Source organism: Musca autumnalis, unplaced genomic scaffold, assembly GCF_047663935.1.
Source record: "Musca autumnalis isolate F117 unplaced genomic scaffold, ASM4766393v1 scaffold_5, whole genome shotgun sequence".
NCBI lineage: Eukaryota > Metazoa > Arthropoda > Insecta > Diptera > Muscidae > Musca > Musca autumnalis.
In genome coordinates, this window is record NW_027412088.1 from 188,367,785 (window position 1) to 188,388,849 (window position 21,065).

The 21,065-nt window shown below is 38.2% G+C and overlaps 1 protein-coding gene across 1 annotated transcript in view; it reads left to right on the forward strand.

The window, feature by feature from the left end:
* Positions 1 to 21,065, forward strand: part of LOC141386882 (pickpocket protein 28-like) — a 167,361-nt gene that overhangs the window by 13,887 nt on the left and 132,409 nt on the right. The gene's annotated exons all lie outside the window — the stretch shown is intronic.

The following is a 21,065-nucleotide window of genomic DNA, read 5'->3' on the forward strand; positions in this document are numbered from 1 at the left end:
AATACCTTGTCTCTCGTCTTTGCATAGAGGACTAATAATTCGCCTTATAGAAGACTCATGACGACCGATGGAAATCGTTTAAGAAGTCCAGTAGTTTTTGTAATAGAAAAACTTCTTATAGAAAACAATTAGCCGAATTATTTGTCGCCTTAAGTTCGTCTCATCTTTCCCTTATTAGCGGTTGGTCTTCCATTAAGGGGTGATCTATGCCCTACAAAATACGTTTTTTATACCCTCAGCATTTATGTTAACGAGGGTATATACACTTTCATACGGACAAAATATGCCTCATCGAAATAATGGTTTTAGACCCCAAGTATGTTTGGACGAAATCCGTTTCAGACAATTTGGAGTTGATTTAGCAATGTCCGTCCGTCTGTCTGTCTGAATGGCTTGTGCGCATGATAACTCTCGAACGGATTAACCGATTTGGTCCAAAATTTGGCTTTCATAATATTTTTTCCAAACTTAGTTCAAGTTCGAAGATGGGTTATATCGGTCAACTCCTTCCGGCAATTCCCCCTCAAAAGTTCGGAAAATGTTTGCGCACGATAACTCTTGAAGGGAGTAACCGAGTTGGCCCATACTTTGCACATCACGAAATTTCTATCAGACTTAGATAAGGTTCCGATATGGTCCTAATCGGTTAACTCCTTCGGATACTTCCCACACAAAGTTTCGGAGAAGTTTCAGTTTAGGACCTGATCTCGAATCGCTTTGATTTTTTTTGTAGCAATTGGTATTCAATGCCCCCCATACGACGGTGCAAGTTTCATCAGGGGCAAGTCCATACTTCCTGAGAAAATAGCCTGAAAGATGCAAAAACGCCTATGACACCGTGCGTAGTTGTTGGAGCGCAAGATAACTCCCGAATGGATCAACCGATTTGGTCCAAAATTTGGCATTCGTAATATTTTGTCAGAACATAGTTTAAGTTCGCAGCTAAGCCATATCGGTATTCTCCTCAAGGTACATCCCCACAAAAGTTCAAAATGTTCGGAAAAATTTTTCTCACGATAACTCTTGAAGGGAGTGACGGATTTGGTCCATACATTACACATTCTAACATTTCTCCTAGATATAGATCAGGTTCGAATATGGTATATATTTGTCCACTCCTTCGGGTACCTATCACCCAAATTTCAGATAAGTTCACTTTAAGACCTGCTCTCGAATCACTTTGATTTCTGTTGAAGCAACTTGCATTCGCTGCCTCAATTACGACGGCAAGTCCATACTTCTTGAGAAAACAGACCGAAAGTTGTAAAAACCCCTATGGCACCATATGTAGTGGATGGAGAGCACGATAACTTTCGAACTTATCAACCGATTTGGTACAAATTTTGGCCTTTGTCATATAATGTCACTTGAATGGTGTGCACGATATCTCTTGAACAAATTTGGTCCAAACTTTGGATCTCCTAATATTTTGTCCAAATTTGTCCACCACAAAAGTTCAACATTTGTGTCTAAGTGCAGTTTAGGGTCTGTTCGAAGATCCCTTGGAAATGTATAACGATACTGTAGGTTGTGGTCCTGTTTACAGCGACATTATGTCTTCCGTGGACAAGTTCAAGCTTCCTGGCATACTGGTCCAAAAGTTATAGGATGACCAACTGAAATTACTAGTGGGCGCGATATCGATGGAAAAGATATGACTACCAAAATATGATCCACTTTCATAATGGACTATGTCGGTCCATTCTTTAATCCTAATCCACATCTTTTCCGCAAGTTCAAATGTCCAAAAAGAGCCACGAAATTCTGAAAAGACCCCAAATACATTCGATCTGTCCGTAGATGAAAGTTTCGATTCTCATAGGCTGAGGGTATAACTCTGTCGGCAAAGCCGACTTATACTTTTTTACTTGTTTTTTTCTGCGCATTTTAAAATCCTTTATTATAGAACACCGAAAGGTCTTCTTGCAAAAGGACAGTAAGACTTCTCTTCTTAAAGAAGACCGAAAGTGTTAAAAACACAGAGACCATAAAGTCTGCGTATAGAAGTCCAGTGACGATGAGGTTTTCCTATAGAGTACCAAGATGAGGTATTTCTATGAAGGCCATGAGATTTTCCTTGCGGTTTTCTGTCTATGTAGTCTTCCAATAGAAGAATATAGGGTCTTCCTTACAGAAGTCTTTTCATAGAAGACCATGAAGAATGCCCTGATGTCTTCCTTTAGAAGCCCATGTCTTCTTATAGCAGCCTGAGGTTTTCCTATGGTCTATATAAAATTATGAGGTCTTCCTATTTCCTAGGGATACAAACGATCACAAGGGCTTTCTTATGAAAGACTCCCTTCAGCCCATTATAAAGACTCTCTCCCGGCTTGTCTAAAAAAACTGCTCTAGAGCTATTTGTAAAGTCTCCCATCAGCTAGTCCATAAAGACTTCCTTTCAGCCATTTCGTCCTCAGCTTTACCCTTTCAAAAATTATCTTCTTTTCATTCGTCCTTTTTTGTTCCTATGGAAGCCCATGAAATGTTCTATATCAAATGATGAGAGCTTCCTATTTCTTATGGATACAAACGATCACAAGGGCTTCCTTATGAAAGACCATGGGTCTTCTTGTAGAATGCCCTAAAAACCATGAGGTCTTACTATAGAGCATCATTAAGTCTGCCTTAGAGAAAACTATTGGGTGTTCTTAAAGGAAACAATGAGATCTTTCCAACCCATGAAGCCTTCATATTGTCACAAGGTCATTATTACAGAAGACCATGAGGTCTTCCTTATAGAAGACCATACTGCGTTCAGCTCGTCTAAAAAGATTTTCTCCGGATCATCTATAAAGACTTACATGGCTCACTTCAGCTTTATAAAGATATCCTCGATCTCATCTATGAGAACTCCCCTTCACTTGTCTAAAAACGCCTTCATCAATAAAGACTCTCTTCGGTCCGCCTATAAAGACACCCATCCTTAAGTCTATATAGACTCCTCCCATTCGCTTATAAATCTCTCTTCTGGCACCTCTATAAAGACATCCTTCAGCTCGTCTTAAAATACTGCCTCCATCTGATCTATACAGCCTTCCTTCAGCTTCTCTATAAAGACTCCCTTCAACTGGTTATACAGACTCTCTCCGGCTTGTCTAAAAAACTGGTCTAGAGCTATTTATAAAGTCTCCCATCAGCTGGTCCATAAAGACTTCCTTTCAGCGATTTCGTCCTCACCTTTACCCTTTTAAAAATTATCTTCTTTTCATTCGTCCTTTTCTTTTCCTTCCTCATGTAAAGCCCAACTACTCTACGTCATATCAAATACTAATTTTAAGTGGTATCATGTTGCCCTTCTGCTGTGCCATGTTGGTCATGCTTGTTCATTAATTTTCAACTTATTTCATTTATCGTCTTTTTTTATTGTTGCTTAATGGTTTGTTCTTACAAAGTACAGTGACGACAATAGTAGCATCAACAACAACGACAACAGCGGCAGCAGCAACAGTAACAAAGATCCAATAAATGTTTGCAAGTGTTTTTCGGCTATGCATGTTAACGTCATTCAGTGGGAATCCCTCCCTCTCCTTCTCTCCTAACCAAATGAATAGAGGAATAGTTGCAAAATGTGAGTGGGTTGAATCGTCATTTTTGCTTGTTGCTTCCAATCTTGACTCTTCAAACTGGGCCCCTCTCAGTATCTTCATGAGCTCCCTCAGTAATTTGATATGACTCTGTGGGAGCGAGTACTGCATCAGTTTGTTGCCGGTTTCCTTTTGTTGGTTGGTTGGTGTCTGCATGACTTGTTTGATGGCTAACAACAACTTTCTTGTCTTCAACATGGCATAATGCTAGTCTCGTCTCGTCTTGGTTTGGTCTTTGCGTTAGAATATGTACGTCTTATGCGATTCTAGTACTTAAAAATAACAACTGGCACACAGAGCTTGCCGAAGCATGCCAATGATTATGACCACTTCTTGTCGGCAAGCGGAAGCAAGTGATTACAGTACGTTGCAAAGAAAACAACAGCGTACAGCCAGGGAAGAGCAAAGTAAACTCCCCACTGCTTGTCCTTATTTTCCAGTTGTTGTGATTTTCAGTTACCATTTTTTGGGGCTGCTAAAAAAACATGCGTCTGTAAGCATAAAAACCAAGGCAATACAACTTTTTAGGACTTCTTTTTCTTGTGATGTCTCTCTGCCTCTCTCTAGCACCCCTTTAGCTATATACATACTTTCGATAGTTAGTCCTCTTTTTTTACTTTCAAGTTTTTGATTCTTCAACTTAAGTTTTTTTTTCTCTTTCGACGGCAATTGCCATTCTTGGAAGGGCGAAAAAAAGTGAAAACCATTTTTGTGTTCCATGCACATATTTCCCTTTGGAAGTAAAAAGAAGGAAATAAGACAAATTTAATATGTACTTGTTTTCTTTCTTCTTCGGAAAAAAACTCCACATAACTTGCTGTTGTTGTCCATTTTTTCTTCTTCTCTTCTTCTGATGATAATTATAGTTATTATTCTTTGTGTCGTTGGAAAATTTATAGCCTTGTTTTGCAAAATATGCTCAACTTTTTTTCTTAGGAAAAAAAGCAACCTGTTTTTGGTAGCTGAACAAAAAACAGAAACTGTGGGTGATACTGCTGATACGTGAAATAAGATGGTGAAATGGAGGTCAAGAATGATGGAAGAAAATAATGTTAATTTTAAGGTTAGTTGTCATGTTTTATTAACCATATTCTGACACCGCAGTGTGATAGAAGACAAAAAAGAGAAGACACGTGTCTTATCGCTTTTCTCTATCTCATCATCTTTCGCGGTTATAGGCCTCCAAAGGTTTGATGCTTTGCTATCAAAAGGGATCATTTTGTCAGGATCATATCTTCCAAACCGTTAAGAAATTTAATTTACTCTCAGAGGTAAAGTTGTACCTTTTGGCTTAAAGAACAAAAATTGTGAACACATAAAATCCATCAAACTTCTTCTGCAAGGTCAAAGATTCTTAAAGGTCAAAATAGCAAAACAAAATGTGTAACCGTTCAATATTCAAGAAAACAATCAACTACAATAATGTTGATAAGACTACACGGAGGAAAAAAGGCCTCTCTAACATATGTCACAAACAAATTTTGCAGCAAACACATTTATGTTTAGGTGCAAATAAATATTTGTTTCGATATAATATAAATACAAACCCAAAAGCCACAAAAAAAAACAAAAACATGCACCAGTAGGCGCTTACTGAGAACAAGGGAGCGTATATTTCAATGTAAACCACATTGAAATGTATGCTAACTTGCTCTCAGTAAGCGCTTACTGGTTATCTCTAACATATATACACATTTATAAATGGTGGTGGTTTATTGAAAAGCATAGAAATACCAAACACAAAAGCAACAACAGACACATAGGCACATAAAAATTCCAAAGAAATACATAACAGACTTTAATAAAAGAAAAACTGAATGAAATTATTTATAACAAGTAAAAAAGTATCCGTCCACAAAAAAAAATGTATTTATTGGGGGTTTTTTTCGAAAATTTTGGGCGTATGAACACACAAAAATACGGATTGCACGTATGTTCTTCCATAAGAACATCAATTGGTCTCTCTTAGGAAGTCCCCCTGGTCTTCTATATCATAAACATCTAATCGGCAAAGGAAAAATCTCCAGTCTTCTATATCTTCTAGACTTTTAAAAGGAAGGCTGAGAGGTCTTCCATAGGAAATCTTGTGATGGTCTTCGATCATACAAAATATAGGAAATAAATTAAAAAACCGATACAGAACACTGTGCACAAATATATCGGAATGTCGTACAGAAACATCAAAAACTAAGAAAAGCTTCAGTTTAACACCGCCAGTGATGTAGGATTGACAGTTCATATTTATTAAATAATACCAAAAGTATGTTAAGTATTTTTGTTAAAACATGTATGTAATCAATGTTTTATGTTTATTTTTTAAAAGATCCCTGTTGATGAAAAAGAAATATGAAAATTAAAAGTCGACAATAAAACCAAAACAGAATATAGAAAATATTATTGTACTCCATAAGAAATCTTGCCTTTTATATGAAGAATTGTGATCTTCTATAAGAAGGCATTTTGGTATTCAATAGGAAGATCCTCGAGCCTTATATAGGAAGGCCTATTGGTCTGCTAAAGAAAAAATGTCTAAGTCTGCTATATAAAAAGTTCACATTACTTCTGTATAGTAACCTACTGGAAATACCTTCTGCTTATTTTAAGAAAAACTTAGCTGTTTTTATAGGAGGACATACTGGCCTCTTCTATGTAAACTTTGTAGTCCTTTATAGAAATACCATTACTGTCTCCTATAAAAGGCCTTCTGATTTTCTATAGAAAGATTTTCTGTAATATATATGATGATCTTTTGCAATCCTAGAGATAGCTTCTCTGCTCTTCTCACTAATACCTTCTGATAATCTACAGGAAGGTGTTCTGTCTGGTACCAAAATCCTTTTTTTTTGTATTCTATAGAAAAAACGTTCAATCGTATGTATATAGATAATTATTTTGTTTTAGAAAATGATCTCCTGTAAGAAAGCCTGAAAAATCTACTGGTCTTCAAAAGGTAGCCCATGTGGTATTTTATATGAAGACCCCTTTGGCCTTCTATATGAAATACGTTTGGTTTCTTATTGCAAGAACTTTATTATACCCTACACCACTATGTGGAAAGGGTATTATAAGTTTGTTTTGGTAAGCATGCATGAAACACCGCAAAATATTCGTCGGAGACCAACAATGTGGTATGCCAATCTTCATATCTCGACGAGATGAAGCGAATTTGAGATGTGTGTCCGTCCGTCTGTCCATTATAAATTGTAATCAAACTCCAGGCCTCAATTATGGACCGATCGTCACGAAATTTTGCATGGAGGTCGGGCTCAGACCAGAATATATCCCTATTTTTGTTGGGGATGATCGTAAAATATTTAGGGGGTGAAATTGGCCAAAAACATAATTTTTATCCAATTTTGTAGCGACTCTGTAGGTCGCAATAATAGTCCGATAAACGCGAAATTTTAAATATGGTAAGATTATATGACAAAGAAGTAGCTTGCAATTTTAGATGCCGATCAGATAATATTTAGAGGGTTAAATGGACCAGAACTTTTGTGTAAAAAATTGTGATGTACGTGATCAGATAACAGAGCTATAGCCTAATATATCCAGTTTTTTGTTGGTAGTGTAGTAATTTACACTCTAGACGTCGCAATTATAGCTCAATAGTCACGAAATTTTGCACGAGGTAAGAGTTTAGGTAGAAGAAAATGCCTATAATTTTGCATGATGATCTGATATTATTTAGCCGGTGACATAGACCATTACTTTTGTATGAAAAATATACAAATTTTATTTTCGGTCCATATTTTAATTCCTGGAGGGCATATACCGGCAAAGTAGCCTACATATGGAATAATAACTACTGACCTTTCCCCTGATACAAATTGCAATAATGTGTCTGCTAGATAACGAGCCCACTGCCAAATATATAATGGGTTTTGTGTAGAGAACCACAATTTCCTCCCATGCTACACATTGTCTCTATCATGACAGAGAAATTTTCAGTTCAGTTGTCAAATTGGATTTTTTATACAAATATTGCAACGACCCCACCTATTTTATAGCTCAGGATTTAGGGTAAAGGGGATACAAAAAAAATGCGACCAAAGATCTCATCGAAATATTGGTTTTAGATCCCAAGTATGTTTGGACGAAATTCGTTTCAGACAATTTGGAGTCTACTTAGCCCTGTCCGTTCATCTGTCTCTCTTAATGTCTAGCTAGCTGGTGCGCACGATAACTCTCGAACGGATCTACCGATTAGAACCAAATTTTATACATCGTAATATTTTGCCCAAACTTTGTTTAAGTTGGAATGTAGGCTATGTCGGTCCACATCTCCCCCAAAAAAGTTCAAAATTGTTTTCGAAAAATTGTGTGAACGATAACTGGCGATTTGCAATCGATTTGCTCCAAACTTTCCATATATTCCTTCCAGATTTAGATCGGATAAGACTATATCGGTCCACACTTTAGGGTACCTCACACACAAAATTCGGAAAAGGAGAAATTTAAGAGTCCTCTCGAATCGTTTTGAAGTTTTTTCAGCATATTGTACTTGTGCCGCAAATCCGCAAGATAACTTCCAAGGGGATTTTCTGATTGGTCGAAACTTTACACATCGTATTATTTCATCCAGTCATGTGTCAGGTCGGAATATGGACTATATCTGTCCCCGTCCTTCTAGTACCTCCCACACAAAATTTGGGAAAAGTGCAGCAGGACCCGTATCGGATCTATTTGATTATGTTTATTTTTTTTTTTTTTTTTTTTGAAGAAGGTTCTTTCACGGTCCCTATTCTGGTCCCTTTTCAAGGGTAAGTCATACTTCCTGAGATAATATTCCGGAAGTTCCAAAAAACCCCTGCCGGCTTCAACTAAAATTACAAATCTGAAAAAAAAATTATCAAACTTTTCCAAAACTCAGAAGTTAGCTTACTAAAATTGATTTTGTATAGCCCCATATTACGATACCTACAGATTCCACGTATTTTGAAGCAAACTCGTGTTACCGTTAGCGCAGCTGACTTATACTATCTTCTTTGCATTGCAATTGAATATGAATAATTTTGGGATTTATAAATTTGTTTGCATGCAAAATTTTTGAATTTCTATTCATCGTTAGTTATTTCTACCGATATAAAATATATTTTAGATATCACAATATATGCCCACAATGAACTATTTTCGAAGCATATGTGAAGTACAAGTGCACAATTTTCGACGATAGATCTTCAATAAACTCGCAATTTTCCCAATTATCATTATTCCAAAAAGGAACCTGATATTCAAAGACAACTTGAAGATGTAGCAGGAAGGGCTAATCAATGTGAATTTTCCAATGTTCGAATATTTTTTTTAGAAATGTATAATTTATATATTTTTCCACAAACATCGCAGTAAAGACAATGGAGGCTTCTCTTATATCAATGGATTCATATTAAGTTATTGATATGTGACCTAGTTTTTATCGCCGAGTCCGAACGGGTTGTCCTAAGTTGCCACTTGTAGAGACGTTTCTCATGGCTGAAATACTAAGGAAAAATCGCCAGCAATACTAAGGGGTATTTTGCCACCGCTGACAATTTGATGGGAATCGAACCCGGACATTCAGCGTGCAAGGCTGTTGCACATAGCTATTTCCTACAGGTTGTGGTGTAGGGTATCACATGGTCGGCCCCGTCCGACTATAGCCTTTGCTTACCTGTTTTTCTCTAGGAAAGACGTCTTGGTCTTAATAGGCAAATATTGTGTGGACAATAAAAATATCTTCAGGTTATTTTTATAAGTGTTTCTAATGTCTTCTGTTAAATAGTGTTCTCTAGGGAAAGAGTATATTTTTCGTTAACACTTATTTCTCCAGAAGAATGTTTTATAAATTAATAAATCTTCCTAGCAAATATAGAATTACTACTTACATTGTCGGTTTCATAAAAGACCAGAAGGACATGACACCCAAGAAGATGGGAAAATCATCTTGCAGGTCAATCGAATTTCATAACTCTGACTCAAATAGAATACCAAAAATCTTCCTATTATCCTACTTACTTACTTAGCTGGCCCATTACAGAACATTTGTTCTATAGGCCGAACTAAGAAAAGATCTCCAATTCTCTCTATTTGTTGCTTCGCTTTCTGGAATACCGCGCCTTTTCATCTCATCATCCACTTGTTTGCGCCATCTATTCCTTGGCCTGCCAATTCTGCGTGCACCGCCAAGCGGTCCGTGTTTATACACCTTTTTAGCGGGGTCATCATCGCTCATTCTTATGATATGGCCTAGCCAATGCAATCGCTGCATCTCGATACGTTTAACAATATTGATGTCGTTGTACAGCAGGTACAGCTCGTGGTTCATGCGACGTCGATATTCACCGTCAACGCAGATTGGTCCGTAGATCTTTCGAAGAATTTTTCTCTCAAACACACCAAGCACTGCCATGTCTGCTTGCGCAAGTACCCAGGCTTCGGAGCCATACATCAGCACGGGTAGTATCAGTGTTTTGTAGAGCGTTATTTTTGTTTGACGAGATGTGGCTTTGTTTTTAAACCGCTTACTTAAACCAAAGTAGCATCTGTTGGCCAATACAATTCTTCTTTTTATTTCACAACTGATGTCGTTTGTTGTGTTTACGGAGGTGCCGAGGTAGACGAAGTCTTTTACTACCTCAATATTATAGGAACCAACTTCCACAGTCGGTCCGAGCTCAATGGACGCATTGAGCGTCGACACCATCAACTTGGTCTTCTCACCGTTTACCGACAGACCCATTTTAGCAGATTCTCCTTCGACCTTTATAAAGATATCAGTTACTTTTACTGATCGGCCCACGATGTCTATATCATCAGCATAAGCAAGTAACATGTGACTATTGGTGTAGATTGTGCCACTTCTTTTGACGTTTGCCTCTCGTATAACCTTTTCCAGCAGGATGTTGAAGAGATCACACGAAAGGCTGTCTCCTTGTCTGAAACCTCTTTTGGTACAAAACTCTTCGGAGAGGTTTTTTCCTATTTTAACTGAAGACCTCGTGTCAGTTAGAGTCATTTTACAAAGCCGGATGAGCTTTGCGGGGATACCAAATTCAGACATGGCTTGGAATACCTTTGAACGCAGCGGGCTGTCGAAGACTACTTTATAATCGACAAAGAGGTGGTAGGTGTCGATCTGCATCTCTTGGGTCTTCTCCAGGATTTGCCGCAGGGTAAATATCTGGTCAATGGTGGACTTGCCAGATCTAAAGCCGCATTGGTATGATCCATTTATCTCGTTGACCATTGGCTTTAGTCGTTCGCACAATATCCCTGACACGATCTTGTAGGCAATAGGGAGTAGACTTATGCCCCTATAGTTAGAGCATACAGTCTTATCTCCCTTCTTGTGGACGGGGCACAGGATACTCAGGTTCCAATCGTCGGGTACTCGTTCTTCATGCCAGATGGTGCTAACTAGCTGATGAATACACCTTATCAGCGTGTCGCCTCCGGTTTTGAACAGGTCGGCTGGTAAGCCATCGGTCCCTGCTGCCTTATTATTCTTCAGCCGATTTATTGATGTGCTTACCTCATCTTGGCTGGGCGGTATACATTCAACACCATCTTCTGGGATTGGGACTGTGGTACCTTCGTCGTCTTCGCTGCTATTGGATACCAACAGATTTGAAAAATGTTCTTTCCATATCCTGAGTACACTATCTGTATCAGTTACCAAATTACCTTGTTGGTCTCTACAGGAGGATGTGCCTGTACCAAAGCCATCAGTTTGATGCTTGACTCTTTGGTAGAATTTTCGGACTTCATTCTGGCTCCTGTACATCTCGATTTTTTCACACTCCCGCTTTTCCATCTCTCTCTTTTTCCTGCGGAAAAGACGTGCGCTACGCGTTGCTACTGATTGTAAAGTAGCTCTATACGAGTATGCCGCATTTTTCTCTTCGGTGGCAGCACGACACTCCTAATCATACCATAAATTCCTTGGTGGAGGTCTCTGGTATCCAAGTATGGATTTTGCGGCTGTTTGCATGGAGTGGGCAATGCTTTGCCATTGCGCTGATATGTTATCGGGATGAGGAGTGCTTTGATTAAGCAATTGGGCTAGTTGAGTGGAATATGCTGTGGCTATCTGTTGTGATTGCAGCTTACCGATGTCTAACTTTCGTGTTGTGTCTGTTCGTACTTTGTTTGCTATGTTTAGGCGGGTGCGTACCTTTGCTGCAACAAGGTAGTGGTCCGAATCAATGCCAAAGATATTCTCCTTTCCAATTTTGGCATTAAAATCGCCTAGTATAATTTTAATGTCATGGGCAGGGCAACGGTCATATGTTTCTTTAAGCGCTCGTAAAATATATCTTTTGTCTGTTCGTCCTTTTCTTCAGTGGGAGCATGAGCACAAATAAAGCTGATGTTGAAGAATTTAGCTTTTATTCGAATTGCAGCAAGTCTTTCATTCACTGGAGTGAAGCTGGATACCAGATGTTTTAGTCTCCGACTAACTACAAATCCACAACCAAACTCATGCTTTACGTCATGGCAGCTATAATACAGTGCGTCACCTTTAGGTGTTGTTGTGACGCCTTTCCCAATCCATCGTATTTCCTGTATGGCAGTAATATCGGCCTTGTACTTTTCAAGTACCTTCTCTATAGAGAGAGCGAACATTCCAGGTGAAGATTCGCAGATCATGGTCCTTAAAACGTTTGCGCGGTTCGTCAACTTTAGAGGGGGTTGTTTTTCTTTTCTTTCGTTTTTTCATAGTATGCTGTTTTTTTCTAGGGGAGGGTTACTAGCCCGACGCCCAAACCCAAGTTTTTAACGTTCTTATAGGAGAACGCGCGGCACATGTTAGCTCACTACCTTTAACGGGTGTTAAAGGCAGTTCCCCAGGTGACACCACGGGGAGGTCAGTGTCCACTTGAGATGAAAGAGGGACCAAGATAAATCCTGGGCTTTGCCATGTTAAAACCGGTCAGGACCGTTGCTTGGTATCATCCATCCCCTACCTCACCCATTCCTATTATCCACTATGGAATAAAACACGTCGGTCCTCTTTGGAAATTCCATCTGCATCCCTTCTTCTATAGAATTTACAATCAACAGTTGTTGATATTTCCACATCTAACTACCCCATTACTGCTCCTTCCATCCTTCGCCTTAACAAGTTGTTGTCATTGTCATAAAAGTTTAATTTCATTACTTTTTATCAACCTTTTTGAACATTTATGGAACTTTCACAACGACCAGCTCCCTTAAAGTACTGATTACAGTTTCTGGACGATTCAAGGAGTTGTCCTCGTGTAGAGGGGATTTGTAATGAAGTAGGATGGTAGATTGTTGTACAGGGCTTCAGTGAATGCATTTTGGAAATTCATTTTTCATCCCATGAACATTAGGTTACTGCCATTCCAAAACTGAGATTTCTTAAAAAAAAAAACAAAGTTTCTTTCAAGGCTCTTTTGAAATCTACGGAATTTCTGGAAAACCTTATTTCCAAAATCGAATGAATTTATCTCCATTTGCCCTAAAACTTCCATAATAAATAAGGATGTTGCTTACCATTATTAACATGGTATTGAATCATTAGCTGTGTTTTTTTAAAACGAATTAAAAATTTTGTATACGAAATGAGTTCTGAACTCAGAACCAAGCAACTTTTGTCCGATATATTTCCTAAATAGTCGTAGAAAGTGTTTTATGTAAATAAAATAGAGGTCTTCCTAAAGGAAACTTCTATAAATGGAATACCTCATTATCTTCTATAAATACAATACATCATGGTCTTTTATAGATAGAAGCCCTCCAAAAAGGCCCTCTATAAATAGAGACTATCTAAAAGGAGGTTCTATAAATAGAAGCCATCTTAAGGCGGTCTTCTGTAAATAGATCTCTTTAATGTGTCTTGTATAAAAATAATGCCTCCTACAGGGGTCTTACATAAATAGCAGCCCTCCTTAAGGACCTTCCACAAATAGAAGCACTCCATAAGGTATCTTCTATGAATAGAAGTTCTCCTGAATGTGGTTTATATAAGTGGAAGATTTCCTTAAGGTGTCTTGTATAAATAGAAGACATTTTAAAGTGGTATTTTATAAATAGAAAAAGCCTTTAAAAGTGTTTTATATAAATATAAGTCCTGTTAATGGTGTATTTTCTAAAGGAAGATCTTAAAGGGTTCATCTAAAAACAGAATTCCTCCTAAAGGGGTCTTTTGAAAGTAGAAGCCCTGAAGGTTTTCAAGTAAAAAGAACCGCTCCTAAGAGACTCTTCTATAAATAGACAAGTTACTAAATGGGCCTTCTATAAATAAAATATCTCCTTAAGTGGTCCTCCATCAATAGAATATATCATTAAGGGATACCCTATAAATAGAAACCCTCCCTAAGGGGTCTTCTATAAACAGAAATCTTCTTTAATGGTCTTCTAAAAGTCCTCTTCTACAAACAGATTTTCTACCAAATGGGTCCTCTTGAAATAGAAGTCATCCTAAAGGGGTCTCTTATAAATATAAGACCTCCTAAAATGGTCTTCTATAAACAGAAGTTCTCCTAAAGAGTTTCTTCCATAAGGATCTTCTATTAATAGTAGTTCTCTTAAAGGGCATTCTATAAGTAGAAGCCTTCCTAAAGTGGTCTTCTATAAATAGAAGCACTTCTAAAGGGGTCTTCTATAAATAGAATTGCTCCTAAAGAGAACATCTGAAAATAAAAGTCCCCCTAAAGGGGCCTTCTATAAATAGAATTTCTTGCAAAGGGGTATTCTACAAGTAGAAACCATCCTAAAGAGGTCTTCTGTAAATAAAAATGGGGCCTTCTAAAAATAAAAGTCCTCTTAAGGGGTCTTACTAAAATAAAAGTTGTTTTCAAGAGATCTTTTATCAATATACGTACTCCTTAGGTGATATTATATAAATAGAAGTCCGCCTAAATGATATTCTATAGATAGAAGTCCGCCTAAAGGGGTCTTCTATAAATCCTAAAGCGATCTTCTATAAATAGAAGCACTTCTAAAGGGGTCTTATATAAATTGAATTTCTCCTAAAGGGGTCTTCGTACTCCTTAAGTGATATTATATAAATAGAAGTCCGCCTAAATGATATTCTATATCATCTTCAATAAATATAAGCCCTCCTAAAGAGGTATTCTACAAATAGAAGTCACCCTAAAGGGGTCATTTATAAATAGAAGTCCTCCTAAAGGGGTCTTTTTTAAATAGAAGTCCTCCTAATAGGGCCTTTAATAAAAAACGTTAATATTGAATAGAAAAATACCTTCATGGTCCCATCCACATCTGTATGGTTTTGGATATAAAATTCCACAAAATATTTAGAGTTTTTTACAGTCAAATGATTCAGCATTACTACCAGTCAGCCAACTCAAAGAAATAGATGAAGAAGATAGAGAAGAGATGCAGGATAGGCTAATGTGCACATGAAACTATGAAAAGGTAAATACTTACATATATACCCATGAACAGATGTATGAATGTGCGGTTCATTTTTAACAGCTTCTACTGTTTTCTTTATTTATAACAAAAATACATACTCACACTTACACCCGCACACACAGATTCATGTACTGGACATAAAACAACTATGAATGACATAAAACAAAACGAGAGGAAAAAATCATAATGAAGGACAAAATGAACTGATAATGCTTAAAGGATTCTTCCTGGCCATAACCACCATCCACCCGCTCGGTTATGTGTGGGGAAAATTGTGTAAACTGCCTACATCACAACGACTAGTTCCCTTAAAGTACTGATTACAGTTTCTGAACGATCCAAGGAGTTGTCCTCGTGTAGAGGGGATTTGTAATAAAGTAAAAAGTTTTTAAGTTTTCCATTACAAACAAATCGAAATTAAGGGACAATTTTAAAAAATAATGGCGCGTGGGTGAATAAAAACTTTCCGTATGTATGTAATCACTAATCCCCAATCTACAATAAAATTTGAACATTCAAGAAACTCGAAATGGTCATTAAAAGTGGTCACTTCATCTACCACCATGGCTAAGGTGTCATTACCAAACAACAACCGACACATGAAAAGAATAAATAAAGGTTTCATAAAGAAAAATAAATGTCAGCCGGCCGAACAAAAGACTAACTCAGGCCGGTATGTTGTGGCACACAAAAGGATAATATTGAATAAAAAAATACTTTCATGGTCCCATCCACATCTATATGGTTTTGGATAAAAAAATTCCACAAAATATTTATAGTTTTTTACAGTCAAATGATTCAGCATTACGACCCGTAGCTGCATCAATACCACCAGTCTGCCAACTCAAAGAAATAGATGAAGAAGATAGAGAAGAGATGCAGGATAAGCTAATGTGTACATGAAACTATGAAAAGGTAAATACTTATATGCCCATGAACAGATGTATGAATGTGCGGTTCTTCTTTAACAGCTACTACTACTTTTATTTATTACAAAAATACATACTCACACTTACTCCCGCACACACAGATTCATGTACTGGACATAAAACAACTATGAATGACTTTTCATAACAAAGGACAAAATGAACTGATAATGCTAAAAGAATTCTTCCTGGCCATAACCACCATCCGCCCGCTCGGTTATGTGGGGAGAAAGCTGTGTAAACTGCCTGCCTCCGGCCCACCTGCTTACTAGTTGCCATTACTTGCATATATTTTTCCCAGTAAAGCGTAATAATTGAACTTTTTATATTTTAGTTTCATCTCTGCTTTTTCTTGCCATAGACACCCGTCCAGGCGAAGAACTGATGCATTTCCTCTCATGCCTTTCCTTTATAGCTAACTTGATTTAACGATTTATTGGTTTTCTATAACAAGATACACCGATCTTCTAAAAGAAAGGCAGATTTCATCAATAAAAAAACTACCAGCTCGCTGAATTAAGGCCCAGAGGTGTGCTATGGGAAGACCTAGATGCCTTCTATGGAAGATTTAGAAGCCTCCTATTGGATGACTTTGTACCCTTCTCTGAGAATACCTTGAGATATTCTACTTTGGGAAAACCTTGAGGAATTCACTTGGAAGACCTCTTCTGTGGGAAGACCTGGAAGAATGGGACAACCTTGAGATCTTCTAAGAGGAGACCTTGAAATCTTATGTGGAAAAATCTGTGTGGTCCTTTAAGAGAGACCTTCAGTCTTCTGTGAGAGGACCTTGTGGTCTTCTAGGATAAGTTTTTCAGGTCTTCTGTTAGAAGGTTTTGGGATGACCTTGAGCTCTTCTGTGGGATGAATTTGAGGTTTTCAATGGAAAGTCTTTGAGTTCTCCGTGAAAAAACCATGAGATCTTCCGCTGGTAGAATTTAAAGGCTTCTGTGAAAAGTCTTTGGGGTATTGCTTTGGAAGACTTTCAAGTCTTCTGAGGGAAGATGTTGAGGACTTTTGAGGGAAGACATTGTCGTTTACTCCGAGAAGACCTTGAGGTTACCTGTAGTGAGGTTTTGAGATATTTTTAAGAGAGGTATGCCTTAGGAACACTTAAAGGTCTTCTAGTCGAAAACCTTGTGGTATCCTATGAGAAGACTTCGAAGTCTTCTGCTGGAAGTTCTCAAATTCCTTCTGTGGGAAGAGCTTGAGTCCTTCTTTGGGAAAATATTGAAGGCCTTCTGTGGGAGGTACTTGGGGTTATCTTTCCGAAGACCAGGATGCCTTCTGTACTATAGCCTTGCTGTTTCTGTGGGAAGACCTTGAGATCCTCTCTGGAAAGACTTGGAGCCTTTTGTGAAAAGACTTTGAGGTCTGTGGGAAGGCCTGGAGGTTTTTTGTGGAAAGACTTCTTGGGGAGACCTTCAGGTTTTAATAGAACTTTGCGAACTTTTTGGGAAGACCTGGAGCACTTTTGCGACAAAACCATGAAGTCTCCGTGGGAAGGACTTCTTATAAGTAACTAGAGGTCTTCTAATGGCCGACGCGAGGTCTTCATATAAACGATCATAAGTGCTTTTATAAAGGATCAGAGGCTCTCTTATATGCGACCAGAGGTCTTCTTATAGAAGATCGGAGGCTTTCTTATAGAATATCAGCGGTAATTTTATGTATTCTTATAGACGATCAGAGATCTTCTTATAGACGACCAGAGAACTTCTTATAGACGACCAGAAAACTTCTTGTAGAAGAACAGAGAGCTTCATATAGGAGATCAGATAAGAAGACCAGAGGACTTCTTATAGGCGGCCAGAGGTTTTCTTATAGATATTCATATATACGACAAAAAACTTCTAATAGAAAACAGATTACTTCTTATAGAAGGCCATATATGTAACTTCTTATAGAAGACCAGAGGTCTTCTTATAGTCGACCTCAGGTCATCTTATAGACGACCAGAGATCTTAATATAGAAGATGAGAAGCAATCTTTTAGAAGACCAGAGAACTTCTTATAGAAGATCCGATAACTTCCTATAGAAGTCCAGACGCCTTCTTATAGACGATCAGAGGTCGTCTTATAGACGATAATAGAACTTCTTATAGAAGAACAGAAAACTTCTTATAGAAGACCAGAAAACTTCTTATAGAAGACAAGATAACTTCTTATAGAAGATGTTTTGTTGATGTTTCTGTGGAAAGACCTTGAGTTCCTCTCTGGAAAAACTTGGAGTTCATCTCTGGCCAAACCTTAAGCCTTTTGTGAAAAGACTTTGCGGTCTGTGGGAAGGCTTGGAGGTTTTTTGTGGGAAGACTTCTGAGGGGAGACCGTCAGGTTTTAAAAGAACTTTGAGGACTTCTTGGGAAGACCTGGAGCTCTTCTGCGACCAAACCATGAAGTCTCCGTAGGAAGGACTTGAGGACATTTTCGAGAAAACCCCGAAGTCTTCTGTGGGAAGACCAGAGATCTTCTTATAAGTAACTAGAGGTCTTCTAATAGTAGACGCGAGGTCTTCATATAGACGATCATAGGTCCTTTTATAAAGATCGGAGGCTTTCTTATAGAATATCAGCGGTCATTTTATAGGCGGCCAGATGTTTTCTTATAGACGATCAGAGATCTTCTTATAGACGACGAGAGAACTTCTTGTAGAAGAACAGAGAGCTTCATATAGGAGATCAGATAACTTCTTACAGAAGACCAGAGGAGTTCTTATAGGCGGCCAGAGGTGTTCTTATAGACGATCAGAGATATTCATATATGTGGGAAGACCTGGACAAATGGGACAACCGTGAGGTCTTCAAAGAGGAGACCTTGAAAACTTCTGTGGAAAAATCTGCGTGGTCCTTTAAGAGAGACCTTGAGTCTTCTGCGAGAGGACCTTGTGGTCTTCTAAGGTAAGTTTTTCAGGTCTTCTGTTAAAAAGTTTGAGCTCTTCTGTAGCATGAATTTGAGGTTTTCAATGGAAAGTCTTTGAGTTCTCCGTGAAAAGACCTTGAGATCTTCCGTTGGTACAATTTAAAGACTTCTGTGAAAAGTATTTGAGGTATTGCTTTGGAGGACTTTCAAGTCTTCTGAGGGAAGATCTTGAGGACTTTTGAGGGAAGACATTGTCGTTTTCTCCGAGAAGACCTTGAGGTCACCTGTAGTGAGATTTTGAGATCTTTTTAAGAAGACTTAGAGGTATTCCTTAGGAACACTTAAAGGTCTTCTAGTCGAAAACCTTGTGGTATCCTATGAGAAGACTTTTAAGTCTTCTGCGGAAAGATCTCGAATTCCTTCTGTGGGAAGAGCTTGAGTCCTTCTTTGGGAAAATATTGAAGGTCTTCTGTGGGAGGTACTTGGGGTTATCTTTCCGAAGACCAGGATGCCTTCTTTGCTATAGCATTGCTGTTTCTGTGGGAAGACCTTGAGATCCTCTCTGGAAAAACTTGGAGTTCATCTCTGGCCAAACCTTAAGCTTCTTGTGAAAATACTTTGAGGTCTGTGGGAAGGCCTGGAGGTCTTTTGTGGAAAGGCCTCTGGGGGGAGACCTTTAGGTTTTAAGAGAACTTTTTGGGAAGACCTGGAGCTCTTCTGCGACAAAACCATGAAGTCTCCGTAGGAAGAACTTGAGGACATCTTCGAGAAAACCCCGAGGTCTTCTGTGGGAAGACCAGAGATCTTCTTATAGGTAACTAGAGGTCTTCTTATAGTCGACGCGAGGTCTTCATATGGACGATCATACGTCCTTTTATAAAGGATCAGAAGTTCTCTTATATCAGAGGCCTTCTTATAGAAGATCGGAGGCTTTCTTATAGAATATCAGCGGTAATTTTATGTATTCTTATAGACGATCAGAGAACTTCTTATAGACGACCTGAAAACTTCTTGTAGAAGAACAGAGAGCTTCATATAGGAGATCAGATAACTTCTTACAGAAGACCAGAGGAGTTCTTATAGGCAGCCAGAGGTTTTCTTATAGACGATCAGAGATATTCATATATACGACAAAAAAAACCTCTTATAGAAAAACAGATTACTTTTTATAGAAGGCCATATAACTTCTTATAGAAGACCAGAGGTCTTCTTATAGTCGACCTCAGGTCATCTTATAGACGACCAGAAATCTTAATAAGAAGATGAGGTGCCATCTGTTAGAAGACCAGAGAACTTCTTATAGAACACCACATAACTTCTTATAGAAGATCCGAGAACTTCCTATAGAAGTCCAGACCCCTTCTTATAGACGATCAGAGGTCGTCTTATAGACGATGAGAGAACTTGTTATAGAAGAACAGAAAACTTTTTATAGAAGACCAACTTCTTATAGAAGACCAGAAAACTTCTTATAGAAGACTTGAGAACTTCTTATAGAAAACCAGAGATCTTCTTAGAGAAAACCAGAGATCTTCTTATAGAAAACCAGAGGTCTTCTTATAGAAGACCAGACATTTTCTTATAGGCGGCCAGAGAACTTCTTATAGAATACCACATTACTTCTTAAAGAAGACCCGAGAACTTCCTATTTCTTATAGACGATCGGAAATCTTCTCATACACGACAAGAAAATTTCTTATAGAAGCCCAGATAACTTCTTATAGAAAACCCGAGCACTTTTTGTAGAACACCAGAGACCTTCTTATAGGCTACCAGAAGCTTTCTTAAGGACGCCAAGGGAACTTCTTATAGGCGATCAGAGGTGTTAATACAGGCGATGAGAGGTCTTAATATAGACGATGAGAGGACTTCTTGTTGAAGAGCAGAGATCTTCTTATAGAATACCAGATAACTGCATATAGAAGACCCTAGAACTTCTTACAGAAGGCCAGGGGCCTTCTTATAGGCGACCAGAGGTCTGCTTATAGACAATCAGAGATCCCGAGAACGTCTTATAGGAGACCAAAGGTCTTCTTATAGGCGACCAAAAGACGATCAGAGGTCTTCTGGTAGAAGAACAGAGGTCTCGTTATATATTAGATATTATTAAAAGTCTTATTATTGGCGGCCAGAAGTCTTTCTTTTAGGTGGCCAAAGCTCCTCTTGTAGATGAGATGAGGTCTTCTTGTAGAAGAGAAGATGTCTTCTTGTAGAAAACCAAAGGTCTTTTTAGATAGTATTAGAGGTTTTCTTATAGGCGATCAGAGGCTTTTTAATAGGTAGCAGAGGTATTCTTATAGAAACCCAAAAG